Genomic DNA, 16788 nt, shown 5'->3' with positions numbered 1-16788 from the left:
AGATAGATAGATAGATAGATAGATAGATAGATAGATAGATAGATAGAGGGCGCAGTGTGAGTTGAAGATGAAGGGGTGATCTCTGGAAAATAAAATTAATAAGTGAGAGAGGATTATACTGGGAGAAGGAGAAAGAGAGAAGTAGAATGGGGTAAATTATCTCACATAAAACAGACAAGAAAAGGCTTTTATAGTGGAGGGGAAATGGGAGAAGATGAAGGAGAATGAGTGAATCTTATTCTCATCAGATTTGAGTTAAGGAGGAAATAACATACACACTCAATTGGGTATGGAAATTAATCTTACCCTACAGGAAAATGGGGGGGGGAAGGGGACTAGAGAGCAGGGTGATGATAGAGGGGAGGGCAGATTGGGGGAGGGGGTAATCAGAAGCAAACACTTCTGAGGAGGCACAGAGTTAAAAGAGAGAATAGAATAAATGGGGTGCAGGATAGGATGAAGGGAAATATGCTTAGTTTTTTCACAACATGACTACTATGGAAGTGTTTTGTTTTGTATTACTACACATCTATAACCTATATGGAGTTGCTTGCCTTTTCAATGAGGGTGGGTGGGGAGGGAGGAAGGGAGAAAATTTGGAACGCAGAGTTTTAAAAAACACATGTTAAAAAAATTGTTTTCACATGCAACTGGGAAATAAGAAATATGGTAAATGGGGTATAGAAATCTATCCTGCCCTACCACAAAATAGAAGGGGAAGGGGATAAGAGAAGTAAGGGTGAGATAGAAGGGAGGGCAGATTAGGGGAAGGGGTATACAGAATGCCTGCCATCTTACGGTAGGGGAGGGATGCGATGGGGAGAAAATTTAGAACTCAGAATCTTGTGAAAGTGAATGTTTAAAACTAAAAATAAATTTAAAAAGAGACAAAAAATAATAATAATGAAAAAAGAAAATGCCAAATGGGGTCACTGAGAGTTGGACACAACTGAAACAACTTAGCAACACTTTATAATAGGAATTACACAGAGAACTTTTCTGGGGGGGGATGATGTGGATTGAATCATAATTAAATTTTATTCTATTCTCAATTATATTGTTTTAAATAAATAAACAGAATAAATGTTATAAATATGTAATGTGATTACTATAGTACATGACCACCAACCAGGCAGCATTTCTTAAATATTTATTATGTGTCAGTCAATATGCTAAGGACTGGGCATATAACAGCAAAAATTAATCAGCCCCTTCACTCAAGAAGTTTATATTCAAACTATACACATATCTTCCCCAGATTTTATTGCAGTTTTAAACTACTGAACCAAGACTTTTGGAAGACATTCTATATCATTATTGAACTATCAAGTTCTATATGAATGTGAGCTTTCATTATTACTATTGTTATTATTATTACTATATCAATGATTCCATCTTTCTTGCTACTTACTTCTACTTTTAAGTTCCATATCTCACTGTGTGCATTAACATGTGCATTACGCAACTTGTCCTCTTGCATCCCTTACACCTTTTTGTAAATTCCACTTATTACCTTTGCTGCAGAAAAACCATTCACACAGAGCCTCTTGTGCTTCAGACTACAGCACCACCTACCTACTTGCCTTAGCCCCCTGGTATTTTTATTCCAGCAGTGAACAACTAGCCTCCAGGGTTATGTATTTCAGCTTGTTTTTCCAAAGTTTTCTCAGCTTGTTGTACTTGTGATTGCCCCACTATAAAGTATATGTACTTTATGTCCAAAGTTTTGTGGTTTTGTAATAAGAACCACAGACATAAATAGTTTAATACAATTTGTGACTGAGAAGGAACATGTAGATACTGTAATGGGCAAGACTAATGAATTTTACTGACTGTGATGATTTATAGAATAATTTTTTTATGTATCATTATTAGTATGCTTCTCTTATAATAAAATCATTGCCTTATAAGTTTAGGTAGCCCTTCTGTAGGACTATAGAGATTGACTGGACTGATTTATCATAAGTCATTTTCATTTGTATGTGTCAAAGTACAAGAATAATTTCAAAGGCAGGATTTAAAAAGAGACATTGTCATATCCTGCCACTGTCCCTGTCAAAGGGGATCATTCTATTTTAATAGTAGAAGATAAAAGACAAGTTTCACTAATTACCCTGAATACAGCCCCTACCATGTTTCCTATTCAGCCAATCTGACTGTGAATAAAAATAATCAAGGAATAACAATTCATTAGACCCAAAGTTCTCCCTTTCAAAAATACTTAAATTTATTAGTAGGAATGTATTAAGAAGGTGAACAGCATCCGGTGTTGGTTTCATTTCAAGTGCAGTCATCCTTAGTGTTTCTCTGAACAAACATGCTAATGTTAAGAGAGATACATAACCCTTTACACATTATACAAAAAGGGACAACACCTTTGCCAGAGTAACCCATTTTCCTCACTCCCCCTTCCCCATACACGATTTATTTTTACCTTCACATCTGCTCAGTTATCATACTTGGCTAATCTCCTCAGAGGTATATGCCAGCACTTAATGTTAATGTAAACATATAATAATCCTTCCAACCACACTTAGCTATTAAATTGTACTCTTTACAAGGCAATTTGTGTTTATTCTAAGATAACATCCAGTATTTGCAAACATAATTGTTCACTGGTAGATTTACTAGCTATGAAATGTGTATGTACATTTTATATGGCAAAATAATAAAATGATTCCATAGGTATAAGGGCACAATGAAACAGATGTGTGAGCCGACAGAGTGCTTTCGTCTAGCACACATTTCACCCAATTGAACTGGGATTCTTTCCCACTTTATATGCAATTCTTGATATTACATGCAGTATTAGGAGCTGTGATTAGAAGCAAGCCTGAGGGACCAGATGAATCATGGGATTGCTAATAGGATATTAAGTCTTTTACATCTACAGTAGTCATTTGGTTGAAATCTAGCCAACATTAATAGTGTACCAAATTATCATCTGCCAAGGGAAATGACTGTTATGAGCCCAGTTTATATTGAGTAAAGGGCTACAGATGGCTCCCATCCTGACCAGTGGGACCACCTGTAAGATGGAAAAGGTTGTTCTGTCTTCATACCAATTCATGACCATCCTGATCGTTGACTGAGATAGCTATAAAAGCTGTTAATTAGGTAGCTTTTATGATGTAAACATCAGACTGGAAGGACTCATATATATAAATATCCTGCATTAGAGGAATATTATTATAAACATATATTTTAGCTCTATAAAGGCCCAGAGGAATAGTACATTATGGTGAGTTTAAATTTGAAAGCTAGCAAATGAAATGACACTAGAAGCCACAGTGGAAATTATTTATCTAATTTTGTATTCCCATGTGAAAAGCTAGTTTCCATGATCCTCCAGAATTTTTTTACTGTTCTTTTCTAAATTCCAGATCTGCATTTCTAACTTCTTCCTGTATGTCTCTACTTTCAACTCAACATATCCAGATGTAAACTCATAGCCTTTTCCCCTAAAACCATATTTTTACCATCTGATTTTCCTATTTCTTTAGCTAACCTTTATTTCTCATCTCCAAGAGCTCTTCTTTTAACCTTGAATTTTATTTAATTTTACTTTCATAAAAAAGTTTTCTCAGCACTTTTTTTACCCAACTGCTTTTTTTTCCTTCTTATTATACTCCAGCAGAACTCTCTCTTATAATAAAGAAGAATAGTTAAGTGAAACCAGTCAGGACAACCGACCATGTCTATCAGGATTCTTCAGTCATAGTACCTAGCTCCTGCTTCTACTGAGAGGAGAGATGTTTGTTTCAGCATCTTTCACCTAGAACTAGTACTGGCCATTGACTGCATTCCATTGGTATAGGCTTATTTTTGACTGTTCCCTCTCCTTGCTCCTCCTACCCACATTCAATTAATTGCCAAGTCCTATTTGGAGCTTTGTGCAAGAGGATATGTATTAAAGGCCATAGAGGTCAGGTTTAGAGGCATTTTGAAATGATGTATAAAGAAAACCTCTCTTTATATATTTCCCTTTCTTCCAGCTACAGGTTGAAGATCTTTCTGACTCTTGCCCATCCTGACCCCACAAGAAGCAAAAACAAAACCAAATCAAAACCAACAATAGGAAAGCCTACTTACTCATTCTATACCTACCTGGTTATAATCTCATAGTTTTCTAATAGAGACAAGAGTAAGAATAATGCAGAGTACCCTAAACACATCAAGGACAGTAATTTAATAAGTACCCTGGAAGTATTACTTTCTAACTTTATTCTGGCAAAATGATTTCAAACTCCTATAGAAAATGGAAATACACTTCCATATTTCTTCTTTTGGAAGCAGCAAGGTAAGATACTTTTTATGATGGACATATACCCCTACATTTTGTGTTCTATAATTAACCTATTGAATGACAAAGACAAAGAAGCAGGTATTATAAAACCACTTTTCCCTTCTCTTATAAAATTCCTTTTCTACTCTGTGACAATAACTTGATGGACTCATTATTCTGACATGAAATATTAAATTGGCAATGGATGGCCATAGCTATCATTCTGACATGATATGTGAATTGACAATAGATAGTGATCTCTGTATGTTTCTGTTTGTCTATCTGATGGCTAGCCTATTTCTGTCTCTGACCCTTTCTATTTCTCTCTCCATATTAAATTATGTTAAGGCAAAATAAATTTTTTTATATTGGAACACATTAACTTGTGATTAATAATAGAGGGCACAGGAGATGGGGGCTCATGAGTAAAAGTAATAAAGAAGCACCCTAAAGAAGGAGCTGTATTCATGTTCTGAGGATCCTCTCCTAAATTACTGAATATTATCCCCTAATAAATTATATAGTGAAGAGTTCACCAAACTTAGAGGCAGGTTAGATAAATGTTCATATTTTATCTCCTATGCTTACTAGATATGTGACTAATTAAATATAAATCACTTAAATTCCCTTCATCTCAGGTTTTCAAAATGATGAAATAGTGGTAATAATAGCTGTGTTATTTTTCTCCCTTTTTGGGGGGAGGAGGGGTGAGGTAAAGAAAGTACTTTGTAGTTTGTAAAGTTCCAGACATGTGAATTATTGAACTTGATGGCATGAACAGCATTTTGTTTCTCTTTGTAGTCCCTTAAGTTGTTGTCTAGTGTCTTGCCATTAGTAAGATTTGAATACAAATTTGTTGGATGAATGAACAAATAGAACCCTAGAATCCTGAATTGAAAGTGGCCTAAAAGTTTAACTAATCTAATCTGTATTTGATCAGAAATTCTGTCTATAACAGCCCCCAAAATGCATCATCTATCCTCTGCCAGAAGACATACTGTGATGGGGAACTTGTTACTTCCTCAGACAGCCTCTTTTCACTTTGGGATAACCTTAACTGTAAGTTTGTTGTTGTTTAGAAAATTGAAGTATCTGCTGCAGCTCTAAACTTTGGTGTTACTTATGCTCTTGGGGGAAAGAGGAAACATCATTTAAGTGTCTACTATTTGCTAGGGATTGTACTAAATGTTTCTAAATGCAAATATTGTTTCATTTGCCAACATCCTTCCTAAATTGTATTTTCCATTACTGAATTTAATATTCCATATATGATCTAACCACAGAATAGTAGAATGGGACTATCACTCCAACAGTTATGACATTCTATTTCTATTAATGAAATGAGCATGATTGCATTAGTGTTTTTGGCTACTATGTCACAATGGTGGCTTTTTATTGAGTTTAGAGTATAGTAAATTTTCAAGATCAGTATTTTTTTAAATTTTCTTGCATTAACTCTTGTCCAGTCAAATTACTCTCACCCAGAACTTGTGCAGTAAATCCTGCCTCTCATGTTCATTGCCTGTTTGGCTTTGTGCAAATCTCTTAGCCTCTTTAGATTTCAGTTTCTTTATATGTAAAATTAAGCTGTTGGACCAGATAGATTCCAAGGTCTCTTCCAACTTTAGCTCTGTGATGCTAGGATCCTGGGATTTTTTTTTACCTAATTATAGTAGTTTACATTTATCACCATTAAAATTCATCTTATTAGATTTATCTGCAAAGCCCAAAGTCTTGACTTCATGTTGGTAACAGAGAACAATTGGAAGATTAAATTAAATATAACTTTGGTTATAACTCATTCTGTGAAAGTTTGTTCTTTTTTTCCTCCAATTATGAAATGTTTGGTCTTCTTAAATGATTATCTTTTTTTGTTACTTTTCGTAGAGTTCTCATCTCCTTCCCACTCAACACAGATAACCCCAGAGATAGCTGGTGGCACTGTGGATAGAGTGCTGGCCTTGGAAAAGGAGAGACATGAGTTTATATCTGGACTCAGACACTTATTAGCTTTGTGATCTTGGGAAAAATCACTTAAGTTTTGATTGCCTCAGTTTCTTCAACTCAAAATGGGTATAATAATAACACCTACCTTACAGACTTGAGGTCAAATGTTCTTGGCAAAAAAGTAGGTAGGATATAAAATGCTTTTTCTCTTCCCTACCCTTCTTTGCCTTCTCTTTCCACTTTATCTTCCACCTACTACAAACTTTACTTCAAACTAAATCCCTTGGTTTATTCTCCATTGCTTCTTATTCCTTTTTTTCATATCCCCAATCCATTGTATCAGCAAGACAATTTGGATAGTATACTCTTGGATCTTTGCTGCCATTTTTTAGATTATTTCTCTTCTACTATCACTCAGCAACCTCTCCTTATTTGAAGTTCACCTCATAGCTATCTATCAACAGGTCAAATTCATTAGTGCTATGCTTGACTGACCACCAGATTTCTATGTCTCCATTCACTGGGCATTTAGTATCTGGCTCAGTGTTTCCTTCCAACTCACCTCTTGCCATCACACCTGGGGACTTTGGTTTAGATACTCATGACCCCTCATGCACCTTGGTTTCCCAGTTGATCAAATTTCTTAACTCAGATGATCTAAATCTTGATCTTCTTGAGTTATCTTCTGTACTGTTCATAGCTTACACTTCACTATTCCCCCAAGAACATCTTCTTGATTTTGAATTCTCAAATTCTCCTCATGGTACATTTTTATCTTTTACCACCCTCTGTCCCTTACCTTAAAGTTACTTAATCTTCACTTTTACCAGACCCTCTATCTCCTAGTCCTTACCCCTAGCCTTGGCCTCATTTTATTCCCTTTCCTTTGCTGACCCTAGGGTTAGCCAATTCAACTATATATTTTCTTCCATCCTGAATTCAATTACAGTCCTCAATTCTGGCTTACTTTAACCATCGTTCAGCTTACAATGTTCTCCTAAGCTTCTGCTAAAGAGTCATATCATTGTGTTGATAAACAATCATATGTGTGCATACACAATAGAAATATATATTATCTCAAGTCAATGCAATTCTTACTGCTATATGACAGAATACTAGTACTTCCTTAATTGACTCCTTTTGACAACTGATAAAAACTGATAAAACTGATAAAAACTTTCCTTTCTTTCCTCCAGTCTCCCAAACCCTCTTTCTCAGCAAATACCCTCATCTTTTACATTACTGAGTAAGTTGAGGCCATTCATCTTATCTCCTTTCCTTCACATCTCAAACTTCTCTACATCTCCAATCGTTTTCTCTCTTTTTTGGTCTTTTCTTTGATCAACATGTGACCCTTCACTTGATGAGCACATATTATACATTCATGTACTTGATCCAGTCCTTTCCCACATTCTATATAAGACTGCAGCATCAATTAATTCATCCATCATCTTCCTACTCATGTTTCCCAGAGTCTGAAAAGCATACTTAGCTCTATTCTATCTTTTAATAACTTTCTTTGACCTTCCTATCCACCAGATTTATGTACTAACTACTCTACTTCCTTCACTGAAAAACTCCTCAAAATTATCCTCTATACATCCATTTATTCACCCCTCACTCAATTTTTAACCCCATGATAGCTGATTACTCACCTCACTCCTGAATTATTCTTAACAAAGTTAACAATGATCTATTAAATGCAACTTCCAAGGACACATTTTCCTTGACTTATTTTATCATTATTGATCACATCATTTCTCTTTGATCCTTTCTCCTCCTTTGTCTTCCATGATGCCAGTATCTCCTGCCAACTGTTACTTCTTAGTGTCTTTGTCTGAAGCATTGCCCATTTCTTGACCCTGTCATGGATCTGTAACTTAAGGCTCTGTTTCAGGCCTACATACTTGCCTCTCCACGTTCTCTCTCTTATTAATCCCATGTGTTCCTATAGGTTCAAAAATCACTTCTTGTGCAAATGACTCCCAAAATGTACCCCTTATTTCTCTTCTAAACCCCAGTCTTGTATTAACTCCCTGTTATAAATTTCTTCTTTGATGTTTCAAAGGCATTACAAACTTATAATGTATAAAATGAAACATTACCTATTCTCTTAAACCAATCCCTCCTCCATGCTTCTCTATTTCTGTTGATAGTGCCTCATCCTCCCAAGTAACCAGATTCACAGATTTGGAGTCATACTTTTTCTTTTCCCTCTCTTTCTCTTCATATTAAATCAATTAAATCTTGTTAAGCCTTCCTCTGTGATATCTCTTGTATCCATCTCCTTTTCTGCTTTCACCCTAAATCAGGCTTTAATCATGCTAAATAGTTTCCCTGCTTTCGTTTTCTCTTTCTACATAGATATTAATCTTTCCAAGATATTGGTTTCACCATGTTCTACCATGTTACCTCTGCCCCCAAACTGACAATGGCTTGCAATTGTTTCTAGAATAAAATACAAACTCCTCAGGCTGGGATTTAAGGTCCTTTACATTCTGGATCTTATCCTTCTAACTATTTTTATTCCATATTATTCCCCATAATAAATTCTGCTTTCCAGCTTAGCAGGACTATCAATTGTTCCTTGATCATGATACTCCATCTCCTCTTCTTGTTCATTTGCACATTCCATTCCCTACATCAGCAATAAACTCCCTCTTCAACTCTAACTCTGCAAAACTTTGTTTTCTTACAATGGTTAGATCATGCACAGATTTCTTAGATCTGCACTCATGATACATATCCCACAGTCTCTGTTAGTTCTCTCCCTTCCTCTTTCTTTTTATTTTTGTCTTTTACTTATTTGTTGACATGTTGAATCATCCTTAAGGGGAAGGATATTTCGTTGGGGTATTTTTATTCCCCTAGGACTATCACAGTTTCTTGCACATATGAACATTAAATATTTATTAGTTTAATTTAAATGCATTTTTTCCTCTAAGAAGAGGTGTATAATTCATGAAATACAAATGTACTCGAGTAAATTAAAAAACATTTTATTTATTCATGGGTGCTAATATTTTTAATCGTGGCAGATCATTTTACTTTATTCTGGGCTTAATTAGTCTAGAATTTTCAGATAACACACAATATATATGAATTATATGACGATGAAATAAGAAGACTTTTCATGTCTGACTTAGGGATGACATTCAGTATATACATACACATATCCACATATCCACATATACATGTATGCACGTGTTATGCGTGTATATTATATACATATGCTCTTGCGGGTATATATATATGTATATATGCATATGTTAAGATACACAGAAGTACTTATATGCATTGCAAATATATACATATATCCTGTGTATATGTGGATGACTGTGTATATGTATGCATGTGTGCACACATGCACATACACATATTTATGAATGTACATACATAACTAGATTTTCAAAGGCTAAGAATGATATCCTTAAGCCACACATGAAAATAGTCTTCTTATTTAATAGTCACCTCATGCATGTATAATTATGTGTTGTATAAAAGATTCTGGACTAAATTAGTTGTAAACTTTCCTGAAATTGAAAGACAATGGTAGGGGAAAAAAGTATGCTTCTATTACTTGTGACTATACTGCTTCACTGATTTCTAGTTAAGGAATTTCAGGGATATTAAAATGAAAATTTTAGATTATAGAAGACTATGTCACTTGTGCCTTTATTCTTGGGGCTTTTTCCCCCTAGAAATATCTATAAAGTAACCAAACAATCTATTTTTAGTCTCTTTATAGCAGCTATGGGGTACCAAGATGTCTGTTCTCCTTTCCCCTCCTCTCAGACAGGTCCAATGATTGGTTGCTTGATTTTTTTTGTAAATCACAGTCTGCGGATATTTTATTAATGATCCACTTCTTTTCAGATACTCAAATCATTATTCATCTGTCAAAGAAACATAATTCATTAATAAGGACCAGATTTTTTAATATCATAGTTAGTACTGTACTTCATCTCAGTTTATTGTATTGACATCTTTTCATATAGATGTATTATTATCACTTACACTTGTGGGTGGGATATGGAAGTCTTATATTCAATGTTGTTTGTAGAAAAATCATTAGTGCAATAAGATATAGATTAAAGGGGAGTGTTCAACAAAGCAAATATAAATAATTCAAAATGAGGCTTATAAGAAAGAATGAAGACTTTCTTACAATTAGCTTACATTCATGTGCTAGTAAAGATATTAATAGCACAATCTACAAATGAATAATATTGGATGGGAAATAAAAGAAATAAGACTCAAGCCTTATCCAAAGTTTGAAGCAGACTCTGAATTTTAGGTAAAAAATACAGACAGCATAGAGTCAGATAAATAGGGAATTGATTGGATTACTTTACCAGAGACATAGTGTGGCATTGTGTATACAGAGTTAGCATTGTAGTAAGCACTGTATTTGAATCTTGTCTCAAATATTTACTAGTTATTTGTCTCTGGACAAGTATCTTAATATAACAGAGCCTCAGATTCCTCATCTGTTAAAATAAGGCATGTGGAACTCCATGACTTAAGTTTCTTCCAGCTCCAAATTTATAAGGCAATGATCTTAAATGTCACTTCAATTTCCAAAACATTTTATATAGTGTTATACAAAAATTCAGGCTAAAAATTAAACAAAGAAAAGGTCTCAGTTTTAGGTTTCTAGATTAACTATGTCCCCTTCTCAAAAAAAATGTTTTATCTTCTACTTGGATATGGTTAAGAAAAACTAGCTAAAATTTTGATCAATGCAGTCACCATTTTTGACTTCAGAGGTCTGACTGTGAAGCAGACCTCCAGCATCACATGAGAAAAGACAACTATTAATAGGGAATGAGGTATGCATTTTTTATTATGACCAAGGTGGAGATTTGTTTGCTTTAGTGTATATTATTTTTATAAGAAGTGTGTGATGGTAGTGGGAAGGATTCTAATGGATGGTAGGGAAATTAGGGAGAATTCTACTCCTAGAACACATATACTGAACATTTAAAAATATTCAGAATTAATAATCTATAAATAAGACATTTCTGGATTCCCTTAATCCACATCTATTTGGTTATGGCTCCCTTGAACTTCAGACATTCTTTACTCTTCATTTCAGAGCATTTATTTCTTTGAAAAGGAAATTCCACAGACTTAGAAGAACTGATGCAAAATGAAATGAGCAGAACCAAGACAAGATTGTATGAAGACTGAGGATGAATGCCTTCACTTTTCTCAGTGATAACAAAGATTCAAGACAATTTCAAAAGACTATGATGAAAAATGCAACCTATATCTAGAGAAAGAACTGATGGAGTCTGAATGCAGATCAAAGCACACTGTTTTTCACTTCCTTGATTTTTTTCATTTTTCATTTAGTCTTTTTCTTCTTTTACAACATCATTAATATAGAAATATGTTTTACGTGATTGCACATGTATAACTTACATCAAATTGCTTATGCTCTTAGGGATAGGGAAGGTCAAGGAGGGAGAGGGAACATTTGAAACTCATTTTTTTTAATGAGTCAAAATTGTCTTTACATTTAATTGGGAAAAATATTTTTTGAAAAGGCAATTCAATGAGACATCACAGTCAAATTCAAGATTAAATAGGAGTATCTATAAAGAAGAAACTATGAAAACAAAAACAATAACAACAATTAAAAAAAACTCTTTAGGAACCAGGGCCACAGCTGAAATAGTATGTTCAAATACAAATTGTCACTAGCAAGTGTCAATGAAAAGCGTTGAAAAATTTTCATATACATATATATAGATATATATGTATATATGTGTGTGTGTATATGTATATATGTATGTATGCATATATGTATGTGTATATGTATGTATGTATATATAATTTTAATTCAAACATAAAAATCTAATGTAACACTATCATCATCATCAACAATAATAATAATGAAAAATATTAATTGATATTTCTATAGTCCTTCAGAAGCACTTTGCTTACAAACCATAAAGTACTAAGCACAGAATCTTTTTAGACTAGGCCATTAAGGCCTGCTAAAAACCTAACTCAGATAACCCTAAAGAACATTAAAAGTTTACAAATAGATATAGGACTTTGTCACTACTGGCACCAAGGCCAAAGGTGAATAGGAATAGCTTTTGGACAACTTCTTTGGACCAGTCTTATATTAGCAGTTTTTCTACATTAGCAATTTTGACCAAATGTTATTAAAGAGTAGAAAGATTCATAAGTGGAGTTCGTGGTAGGTCCCAAAGCAATCAGTAGAATGAATTTCACAAACTACCTATGTAGTCAAATTGTATGAATTTGTGAAAAACCTGCTTTTCTAAGGGTTTAATCTATTTTTAATTTTTGCATTAGGCCTTTTAGGCTCTTATGTGCTAAACATGGATTTCTGATGCACAAGAAGGAAAAATTCCAAGCCAAACAAGATGATCAAGCCCTTGGAGCTGCAGGTAAATGCTGCTTCTGATTTTATTGGTTCTGGCTGAAGAGATGAATAATAAATTTCCTTTGTCATTAGCCATAGTGAGAGATCATTTAACATTCCTGAAGCAGATTGTTACAGTACTGAAGTGGTGCCTTTTGATTTTTTTTTATCAGCTGCAAGGCCTGCTAAATAAGGACAAGCAGACAGCAGGGGATAGTGATGGGGAAACACAAAGCATCCATTTTTAATTTTTCCCTAATAGAAATGTATATGTATTTGTTTTGGGTAGTGTTGAAGGAAAGTCATCTTTTTTTTTTCCTGTGTTTTAAATTACTATGTTGTAATATACATGCAGGTATCATTTTCAGATGACAGGATTCCATGTTCCCTCCTCCACAATGAGTTGAATACATGGCTCACTGTTTTCTTCTCTACCCGAACTCTTTTTCCCTTATAGTGGAGTTTCTCAAGTTTTCAGATTTCTTAATCCTAATCACCTGTCTCCTCTGTACTTCGCATATGTACAGGAAGACTCAGACTTTAGATCACCCCTCTACCATCATTATTCAATTAAATTTGACCAAAGTACTAGAATTCCTATATGGCTCTGCTCTTGACTCAAATCTCAATCCAAAAATATCTATCAAAATATGATATATATGATATATCATAATTATATAAATATCATATATATAGTAAATCATGTTATTATATGTTATTTTATCCATATAGTATGATTTATAGATAAGTAACATAATATGTGCACATATATACAAATATACATGTGTCTACACATACACAGATCTATATATGAGATATATATGCATATATAGGTATATGTATATAGTTACATTTCGTAACTTTATATTTTATATGCACATATATGTACTTAATATATAGACATAGATATAGATATCAGAATCAAGAATTTATGATCTCAGAGTCACGAAGACCTGGCTTCCAGTCCTTTTAGTGGCACATAAAGACTCTGTGACTCAGGACTTCCACTTCCAGGAGCCAAGATGGCAGAGTAAGAAGTAAGTCGCTCTTACCCTCCCTTATCAACCTCTGAAAGCCCAGAAAATATTGCCCCAGGAAAAACCCTGGAACAGTTAAACCAGAAGAAAGATGGGGTGCAGCAGTCCAATAGCTCAGGTAGCTTGAGGGATTAACAGAAAAGGCCCCTCTTGCCCTGGGGGAAGGGGAGCATTACAGAATGGGAGTTGTCCCAGCAAGTTAGCTGATAGCCCCACCTCAACATATCAGGAGGAGATCCTGAAGCCCAGGTGGTGGAGCAGGCAAACACCAACACCTGGACCCCCGAGTGCCTCAGTGAGGGCGGGGAACCAGTGGAAACCAGCTCAGAAAACCAACAGATTCCTCAGCATTCTACAGCAGTCTCCCAGTGCCTCAGCAAAACTCTGTGAAGTGCTCCAAGGGGTCCCAGGCAGATAAACATCCAGCAACATCCATATGAAAGGAGCTGAAAAAAGAAAGGAAAGGAAAAGCAGGCAACCTCCAGGGGCCAGATTACCCAATCCTACCCCTGGTGCTCCAGTTTTGCTGATTCCAGTCCAACACAAGGTAAGCTGCCAGAATCCTACAGACTCCACTGCCAACATTGGAAGCCCCAGCACAAAAAGCCAGTGACCAGGCTCCAGGCACCCAACACAAGAAGGTTGAGTCAGTGCCCTCTGCTCCCCAGCAGGAAAGCTCAATATCTTTAAAGGCCAGGAAATAAGCAAACACCATGAGCAAAAAGAAATGCATCATAGATTCATATTATGAGAACAGTGATGATCAAGGCAGAAATTCTGAAGAGGACAACATTGACAACCAACCCACATCTGGAGCCTCAAAAGGGAATATGAACTGGTCTGAAGTCCAAAAATCCTTTTTAGAAGAGCTCAAGATGGATTTTAAAGTCAAAGTTAGAAGAGTCCTTAAAAAATACAAATGGCCAACTGGAAAAAAAGTACACTGAAAAGAATAAGTCCCAAAAAATACAATTGGCTAAATGAGGAAGGAGGTACAAAATCTTTTTTTTTAAATTTTTTTCATTTATTAGTATTTTTTATGGTAATTCTTAATTAGTTTTTTGTTTTCAACATTTACTTGCACAAGATTTTGAGTTCCAAATTTTCACCCCATCTCGTCCCTTCCCCCACCCCAAGATGGCATGCAGTCTGAATATGCCTTCCCCTAGTCTGTCTTCCCTTCTATCTCTCCTCCCCCTTCTTTTATCCACTTCCCCTTCAATTTTCCTGTAGGGCAGGATGGATTTCTGTACCCCATTTCCTGTATTTCTTATTTCCCAGTTGCATGTGAAAACATTTTTTTAAACATGTGTTTTTAAAACTTTGGGTTCCAAATTTTCTCCCTTCCTCCCTCCCCGCCCACCTTCATTGATAAAGTAAGCAAATAAATATAGGTTATATATGTGCAGTTATGTAAAACACTTCCATAGTAGACATGCTGTGAAAAACTAACTCTATTTCCCTTAATCTTATCCCGCCCCCCATTTATTCTATTCTTTCTTTTGACCCTGTCCCTCCTCAGAAGTATTTGCTTCTGCTTACACCCTTTCCCAATATGCCCTCCCCTCTATCATACCCCTGCTCTCTTGTCCCCTTCCCTGCCCATTTTCCTGTAGAGTAAGACAGATTTCCATACCCAAATGAGTGTGTATGTTTTTCCCTCCTTAAGTCAAATCCTATGAGAATAAGATTCACTCATTCCCTCTCACCTTCACTATAAGAGTCTTTTCTTTTCTGTTTTTTTTTGTGTGAGATAATTTACCCTGTTCTACCTCTCCCTTTCTCCTTCTCCTAGTATAATCCTCTCTCACCCCTTAATTTTATTCTCCAGATATGACCCCTTGATTTTCAACTCACCCTGTGCCCTCTATCTATCTATTTATCTATGTCTATATATATATGTACATATAATTTTTTCCCCTCTAACTACCCTAATACTGACAAAGGTCTCATGAGTTACAAATATTGTCTTTCCATGCAGGAATGTAAACAGTTCAACCTTAATAAGTCTCTTATGATTTTCTCTTTCCTGTTTACCTCTTCATGTTTCACTCGAGTCTTGTCTTTGAAAATCAAATTTTCTGTTCAACTCTGGTCTTTTCATCAAGAATCCTTGAAAGTCCTCTATTTCACTGAATAACCATTTTTTCCCCTGCAGGATTATACTCAGTTTTGCTGGATAGGTGATTCTTGTTTGTAATCCTATCTCCTTTGCCCTCCAGAATATTATATTCCATGCCCTGTGGTCCCTTAATGTAGAAGCTGCTAAATCTTGGGTTATCCTGATTGTGTTTCCACAGTACTTGAATTGTTTCTGTCTGGCTGCTTGAAATATTTTCTCCTTGACCTGGGAACTCTGGAATTTGGGTACAATATTCCTAGGAGCTTTCCTTTGGGGATCTCTTTCAGGAGGAGATCAGTGGGTTCTTTCCATTTCTATTTTGCCCTCTGGTTCTAAAATATCAGGGCAGTTTTCCTGAATAATTTCTTGAAAGATGATGTCTAGGCTCTTTTTTTGATCGTGGCTTTCAGATAGTCCAATAATTTTTAAATTCTCTGTCCTGGATCTATTTTCCATGTCAGTCGTTTTTCCAATGAGATGTTTCACATTGTTTTCTAATTTTTCATTCTTTTGGATTTGTTTTACAGTGTCTTGATTTCTCACCAAATCACTAGCCTCCAATTACTCTGTTCTAATTTTTAAGGAAGTATTTTCTTCCATAATCTTTTGGACTTCCTTTTCCATTTGGCCAATTTTACTTTTGAGGGCATTCTTCTCCTCATTGGCTTTTTGAACCTCTTTTGACATTTGGGTTAAGCTATTTTTTAAGGTGTCATTTTCTTCAGTATTTTTTTGGGGTCTCCTTTAGCAAGGTGTTGACTTGTTTTTCATGATTTTCTTGTATCACTCTTAGTTTTTCCTCTACTTCTTTTACTTGCTTCTCAAAATCCCTTTTGAGCTCTTCCAAGGCCTGGGCTGATTCATATTTTTCTTGGAGGCTTTGGATGTAGGAACTTTGGTTTTGTTGTCTTCTTCTGGTTGTATGTTTTGATCTTCTTTGTCACCAAATCAAGATAATATAGTCTGACTCTTTTTGTGCTGGTTACTCATGATC

Source organism: Vombatus ursinus, unplaced genomic scaffold, assembly GCF_900497805.2.
Source record: "Vombatus ursinus unplaced genomic scaffold, bare-nosed wombat genome assembly UNPS02009132.1, whole genome shotgun sequence".
In the NCBI taxonomy this organism is placed as follows: domain Eukaryota; kingdom Metazoa; phylum Chordata; class Mammalia; order Diprotodontia; family Vombatidae; genus Vombatus; species Vombatus ursinus.
Note: the sequence above shows the minus strand (reverse complement) of the source record.